Here is a 6,837-nt window from a genome sequence, read left to right on the forward strand (position 1 = left end):
GCCACCATGGTAACGTCGCATTTAAAAAACGGCGCGGCGTTTTTGGCCTCGTTGGGCCACATTTGCGTATATTTGCGCCTAAAAAAAAGGACGCAAATGTGGAGCAAGGAGGCGCTAGGGGCTCCTAAAGATGCCACTTTATATAACGTTAAAAGTCACGCTCGACACCTTCGTCAGCTCTCGTTCTGTTTCAAGCACTGCATACAGTCTGAGCGAACTTTCTCCGCATTATCCTGTTGATAACAAACGGCTTCCAACAGAAATACGAAAACTAATCAAGACGAAAGCATCCTGAAAGTTCCTGCCGGATGCAGAAACTCCGACACACTAAAACTAAATCGAAAACAGTGAACTAAAAGAAAGTAAACTCTGTGTGGTCTACCCGACATCAACACGTTCACATAAACTACTAAAAAAATTCTCATTTTTATACATTAATATTCAGTCTCCTTGGAGACAGTCAAAAATTGCCAATATCGACTATATTTCAAATCGTCATGGCGGGGTATTGGGTAAAGTTTTCAATAAGCAATAATCGCGCCTCGGTTAGACCTCATTGGCTACGATACTGCCACTGCGCAAAACTAACAATGAAAAAAAGGCGAATAAAGGTGCGTCTCGGGGTACCACCTCATGATACAAAGACCAAGGAAACGTTTAGTTGTCCAAGAATTACTACACCTCCACTGGCTTCTAACAGGCAAAATAATACACTTTGTTAGGATTGTTTTATCAGGTTCCGTCCACTCTCTGCCCCAAATATTCCATACCGGCGAGCAGAGAACTCTGGGAAATTTTATGCTAAATAGTTGCACAGGTAGCGCTGCATCCTAGTTACAGGTTTGATGCTCTTCATGTGAAGATGGGGTCCATGCTGCTAGCGATGTGGTGTGGAAATGGAAGAAGCACGAATTCTTAAAGCATGTCTTCAAATGTTTACCAAGGAGGCATGGTAATCATTGAAAGAAATGTAAATGGTAAACTACATTTTTCGATACAGCACTTACTGCAGGTGAGCCGTTTCATTGAGCTACACAGTTGCATTTGCTGCATTTCATTTACACCTTTAAAAAATAAAATGTTGGTTTCGTGGTTTCGAAAACATCTTAGAGTGTGCCGGAGAACATCTGTAAAATGAGAAACTCGGGAAATGGTGGACTCATATTAAGGGGAAGAAAGGGGGCAATAAGAAAACATCAATGTTGCCCCCTTATTTATATAAGTAGTAACTTCAAAGACCTCTATGTCTCTTCAACAGTCGAAGGAGATATTTTTGCTAAGAATCGCTTCAAGTAGGTCAGAGAGCACACCAGCAGCTAACCAATATTCTGCTCGTTTGTGTAAAGCAGAACCGACACTTTGGAGAATACTGTATGCATTTATGTTTGCTACTTTGCTGCGACTATACCAACAAACTGGAAGCAGCGGTTGAAGTCCGTAAAAAAGTATGGGGACCGTGATATTGTGGGCCTAATTAACATGCCCTTTACACCACTGCTGCATCATTTTTTTATGGGCGCACCAGTGACGTTAGCAGTGCACAGAACTGCTGCAGATTTACAAACTGACACACGGGGCCCAATGCGTCAGTTTGTAAAGCTTTCCGTCACATTATACCTTCCCCAGGTATAATGTATGCAGGGTAGGCCTTACCAGGGAGAAAGCCACATAGTTCTGACGCAGTTAAATTTACATTTCACTTTGTCATTTTGAGACTTCACTGCGTCAAAACTGTACCGCCTGCTCAGAGTAGGCGTAAAATTGATGCTGGGGTTTTTCCAAGGAGAGCCTCCTCACATTGCTAGAGCAGTGTCATTTTACGGATCTTGTCCAACAATGCGTAAGCTCAGCGCCAACAGATGCATCACACTTTCTGATGCATCTGTGAAAACGTGCACCATGGAGCTCTGTATTGTAAATACAGAGGATCTATGACGTTGTTAGGGGATCATAGGGAAACAGAAGAAATCTGACGCATCAATGTCGGCGCATCCGATTCTTGTAAGTGAGGCCCATAGGCAGTCACAAATCTTCAGTTTGCTAAACACATGTTCAATATTATTTGCCAAATATAACCAGCTATGATTTGGGATATGCAGGTGGTGATAGCTGTTGATGATGCAGAGTACCAACATACAGAAATTGTCCTCTGGTAGTGGTGGGGAGGGAGGGCCCAACCTCTAAAAAAGTTTTCTGGGGGGGGGGGGAGTGGCCCAAAAAAGTTTGAAGACCACTGTCCTAGGTAGACCAGGTGATTCTCCCAGCTGGAGCTAAAGACACCTATATTATCCAGATATGCTACACTGAAGCTTTCCAACCCCTGTAGAACTTTATAAGCCAGCCTCTGAAATGTGGCAGGTGCAATTTTCAACCCAAAGGGCATCACTGTAAAGTGATAATGCCCACTACGGGTGGAAAATGCTGTTTTGGGTTTAACATCATCTGCCAACTTGATCTGCCAGTAGCCAGCAGTCAAGTCAAAGGTGCTCAGATACTTGTCATCTGCCCTAGATATAGGATGAGCATCAGTGTTTTTTAACTGTTTTGAGACCTCTGTAGTCAACACAAAACCTAATTTCTCTTTTTCCATCTCGGGAGTGAGGTTTTGGGACACGCACTACAGGGCTGGACAAGGGCTATCTGAGGGCTCAATAACCCCTAGGTCTAGCACCTTCTGAACTTCAGATTTGATGCACTCCCTCACATGGTCAGGTTGTCTGTAAATTTTGCTATTCACAGATAAACTGTCTCTTGTGTCAATGGTGTGTTTACACCGTGTGGTCTGACCAGGTGTCAGGGAGAAGAGTTCTGAGAACTGCCCTAGGATGTTTCTACAGTCCTCCTTTTGGGACTCAGAGAGGCAGACAGAAAGGACTACCCCATCAATTGAGCCATCAGTTGTATTGTGGGAGAAGAGGTCAGGGAGAGGGTCTCTTTCCTCTTCCTGTCGCTCATCAGTAGCCATGAGCAGAGCCATGTCTGACCTATCATAATAGGGGTTATGGGGGCTTCCGGGAGTGCCAAGGTCTACCAGGTAGCTGACCCCCCCCTTTTCTCTCCACAATGGTGTGGGCACCACTCCACTTTGCCTGGAGTGCCCTGAGAGCCACAAGCTCCAGGACACACACTTCCTGTCCTGGCTGGTAGACAGTTAGGACAGCCTTCTGGTCATGCCATTGCTTCCCGAGCTCCTGGCTGGCCTGAAGGTTTTTAGTAGCCCTCTTCATGTACTCAGCCATCCTTGATCTGAGGCCAAGCACATAGTCCACTATGTCTTGTTTGGGGGCCTGAGAGGTTGTCCCCAGCCTTACCTAACAAAAGCAAGGGGATCTCTAACAGGGTGCCCAAACAGAACTTGAAATGGGCCGTAGTCCACACCCTTCTGAGGGTCCTCCCTGTTGGGAAAGAGAAGGCATGGTAATAGGACATTCCATCTCCTGCGGAGTTTTTCAGAGAGCCCCATTATCAAACCCTTGAGAGTTTTATTAAATCTCTCTACTAAGCCATTTGTCTGGGGATGGTAAGGGGTGGTGAACTTGTAAGTCACACCACGTTCCTTCCACGTGGCTTTCAGGTATACAGACATGAAGTTTGCACCTCTGTCTGATACCACTTCTTTTGGGAAGCCCGCCCTTGAAAAGATAATGAGGAGGGCTTTGGCCTCTGCAGGAGCTGTAGTGGTCCTAAGAGGAATGGCCTCCGGGTACCTGGTGCCATTGTCCACTACCACCAGTATACATCTGTTCCAAGAGACTGATGGAGGGTTTAAGGGGTCAACAATATCTACCCCAACCCTCTCAAAGGGAACCAAAACCACTGGAAGTGGAAGTGAGGGGGGCCTTTGGGTTGCCACCTGTCTTGACAAGTGACAGAGGAGCGAGAAAACACATTTGTGTCTTCTGACATGTGGGGCCAGTGAAAGTGCGGGACAAGCCTGTCCCAAGTCTTACTTTGCCCCAAGTGATCTGCCAGGGGAATGTCATGTGCAAGGGTCAACAGAAATTCCCTACATTTCAGAGGGATCACCAATCTTCTGGTGGCACCAACTTTGAGATCCCTGGACTCTGAATAAAGGAGTCTGTATTCCCAGTACACCTTATGGGTGCCACTAACATCCCCTGCCTGTTGTGCTGCAGCTTGCTGCCTCAAGCTCTCCAGTGTTGGATAAACTTGGTGTTCCCTACTGAGCTCATCCCTGGTGGCCCCCCTGCACCCAAGAGTTCAGCTGTGTCAGCTTGAAGCTCCTCTGGTGTAGGTTCCACCCAGGGAGTGGATTCTGAACCCTCAAGAGTTGAATCCTCACTGGCGGCTGGAGTAGGGCATAACTTCTTACAGTTCCTGCCCTTGGATTTAGGAAGCTCTAAGGCCATTGTTCCAGGATCCAAGGTTCCTTGCTCTTTTTGCTTCTTAGCCTGTACTCTGGTAAGGGCATAGATATGCCCTGGATGCTCAGCATTGCTGCGTGCACCTCCAATTCCACCTCTGCCAAAGCTGAGGTCTCCAAGTCGTCCCCTAGTAGACATTCTACAGTTAGATCTGAGGAAATCACAACCTTTTTAGGACCTGTAACACCCCCCTCCCCCCACCCACCCACCCACCCAGCTGAAATCAATAACTGCCATGAGGTGGAACAAGGTCTTGTTCTGAATGTCAGCCACTTATTACGTGTGACCAAGTAGGTGGTGCTCAGGAGACACCAGTTTTTCAGTCACCATAGTGAGCCTGGCACCTGTGTCCCTGTAGGCCTCAGCCTCACCACCATTTATGAGGGGATGCTGATTGTACATACCCATATTAAGGGGACAGGCAACAAGGGTGGCAAAGTCAATGCCCCCAGCAGGGACCAAGACAGCCTCAGTGGTCTCTCTAACTAACCCAGACCCCACTACAGACTCTAAGGTGAGCCCAGATACACTCTTAGATTGACTACTGTTAGTAGTCCCACCGCTACTGCTATTGTGAGGGGAACTAGAAGTACAAGTGGGGGTAGTGGTGGTGGAAGACTTAGTGGTGCCTTTCATAGGGCAGGAGCTCTCCCCTGCCCTACGGCCTTTGTTTTTGTAAACATAACACCAAGGCTTTTTGTAGTAGGAAGAGGAAGAGGAGGATTTGTTCCCATCACCAGATGGGTTTTGTGGGCTGATGAAGACTTTTTTTTTATCTTTGTCCCCACACTTATACTGAGACTTACCTGCTTCCTTCATTTTGTGGTCACCCACTGTGTGAGCCTTCCTACTCACCCTGGTGCTGACCCACTTGTCTGCCTTCTTACCCAGTTCTTGGGGAGAGGTCAGATCATAGTCCACCAGGTACTGATGCAGCTGATCAGACACGCAATTATTCAAAATGTGCTCTCTTAAGATTAGGCTGTATAAGCCCTGATAATCATTGACTTTGCTCCCATGCAATTAGCCTTCCAGGGCCTTGAAGGAACAGGCCACAAAATTAACCCAATTCTGTGAGGACTCTTCCCTGGTCTCTCTCATCTTGATTCCCTATTGTTCAGTAGTCAGACCAAAGGCACCTAAAAGTGCAGATTTTAAAACTGTGTGGTTGTCTGCATCTTCTTCTCTGACTGTGAGGAGTCTGTCCATACCCTTGTCAGAGAAGGAGAGCCACAAAATAGCTGCCCACTGCCTCTGAGGGACCCGCTGTACCTTACAGGCCCTCCCCAGACCAGTGAACCACTTGTACATGTCATCACCCATCTTGTAACGTGGGACTACTTTGTTCAGGTTCCTAGAGTCGAAAGAGTCCTCCTTGACCCTGTTGTCCCTGAAACTAGTACGTCTGCCATGTAGGGGTCCTAACCTCAACCCCTGCATTTCTCTCTCCACTGCCAAGGCCTCCCTATCTAAGGCTAGCTGTTGCTACTGCAGCCTCAGCTTGGCTTCCTCTATTCTCAGTTGCCTGAGTTCCCTGCCTAGGGATTCTTCCCCTGAAGTTGAGCAGTGGGTTCCCTCAGATATCAAGGAGATGTGAGAGTGGGCAGAGGAGGATCTATTCCTATTCTTGGACACCCTCTCAACCAGCCCTCTATGGACAAAGGTGGACCTACTGGTGTGACCCCCCTTTAAACTGCTAACAGTGCTCCTGACAGGACTGTGGGTGTGTCTAGACGTTTCCTGATCCTCCTTGGGTACTTCCTGACCCACCTCAGTGGCTAAATCATCTTTTTCTAGCACTGGACGGTCAGACTCTTCTTCTTCCTCCTCACCTCCTGGCTACCAGCATGTTCCTGGCCATCCTGGAGGAGCCGGCCCAGAAGTAGAATTTATTGGATTTTCTCCCTGTCTTCAGCTTTCTCTCAGCACATATCTCCCTAAGTTCTTGGAAGGTCCGGTTCTCATAGGGAGAATCCATGGGCTGAGAGGTATGCTCTGCTGAAGACATGTCAGCTAGCTAGAGTGGTGTAGAGTCCCTAACTACTCTAGCACTAGGCTCCCAGCAAAGTTTGGAGCAAGGGCTATACCAACCCCTAGCTTACCCAAACTCAGGAGACTAGATCCCTAATACTAGATGTATTGTGTACCTAACAGTACTAGCCTTTCCTGTGGAAAGTACCCAGTGGCAGAGTGGTAAGGCAATTGCAAGTGCTTATCCCGACGCTAGACCACCAATGTAGGAAGCTGGCCTGGTGTGTGGTATATGCCTAAGGTGTTCTCACCCTATACCAGGTCGAGGTATCCCTATTAGTGTAGTGTAGGCAGTGTCCAGGAAGCCAGGCTCTCTATAGGTATCTGTGGATGAGCAGGCCAGGCTTATCTAGGAGACATGCAAAGCTTATGCAATACCACTGTAGTCACACAACACTTACACACATGAAAGAACCACACA

General features: G+C 47.5%; 1 non-coding gene across 1 annotated transcript; it reads right to left on the reverse strand.

Moving 5' to 3' along the window:
* Positions 1-445: 445 nt before the first annotated feature.
* On the reverse strand, positions 446-586 carry LOC138266714 (U4 spliceosomal RNA). The gene has a single exon (XR_011199646.1). It is a non-coding gene; the product is annotated as a U4 spliceosomal RNA (small nuclear RNA).
* Positions 587-6,837: the final 6,251 nt, after the last annotated feature.

This window comes from Pleurodeles waltl, chromosome 11 (assembly GCF_031143425.1).
Source record: "Pleurodeles waltl isolate 20211129_DDA chromosome 11, aPleWal1.hap1.20221129, whole genome shotgun sequence".
In the NCBI taxonomy this organism is placed as follows: domain Eukaryota; kingdom Metazoa; phylum Chordata; class Amphibia; order Caudata; family Salamandridae; genus Pleurodeles; species Pleurodeles waltl.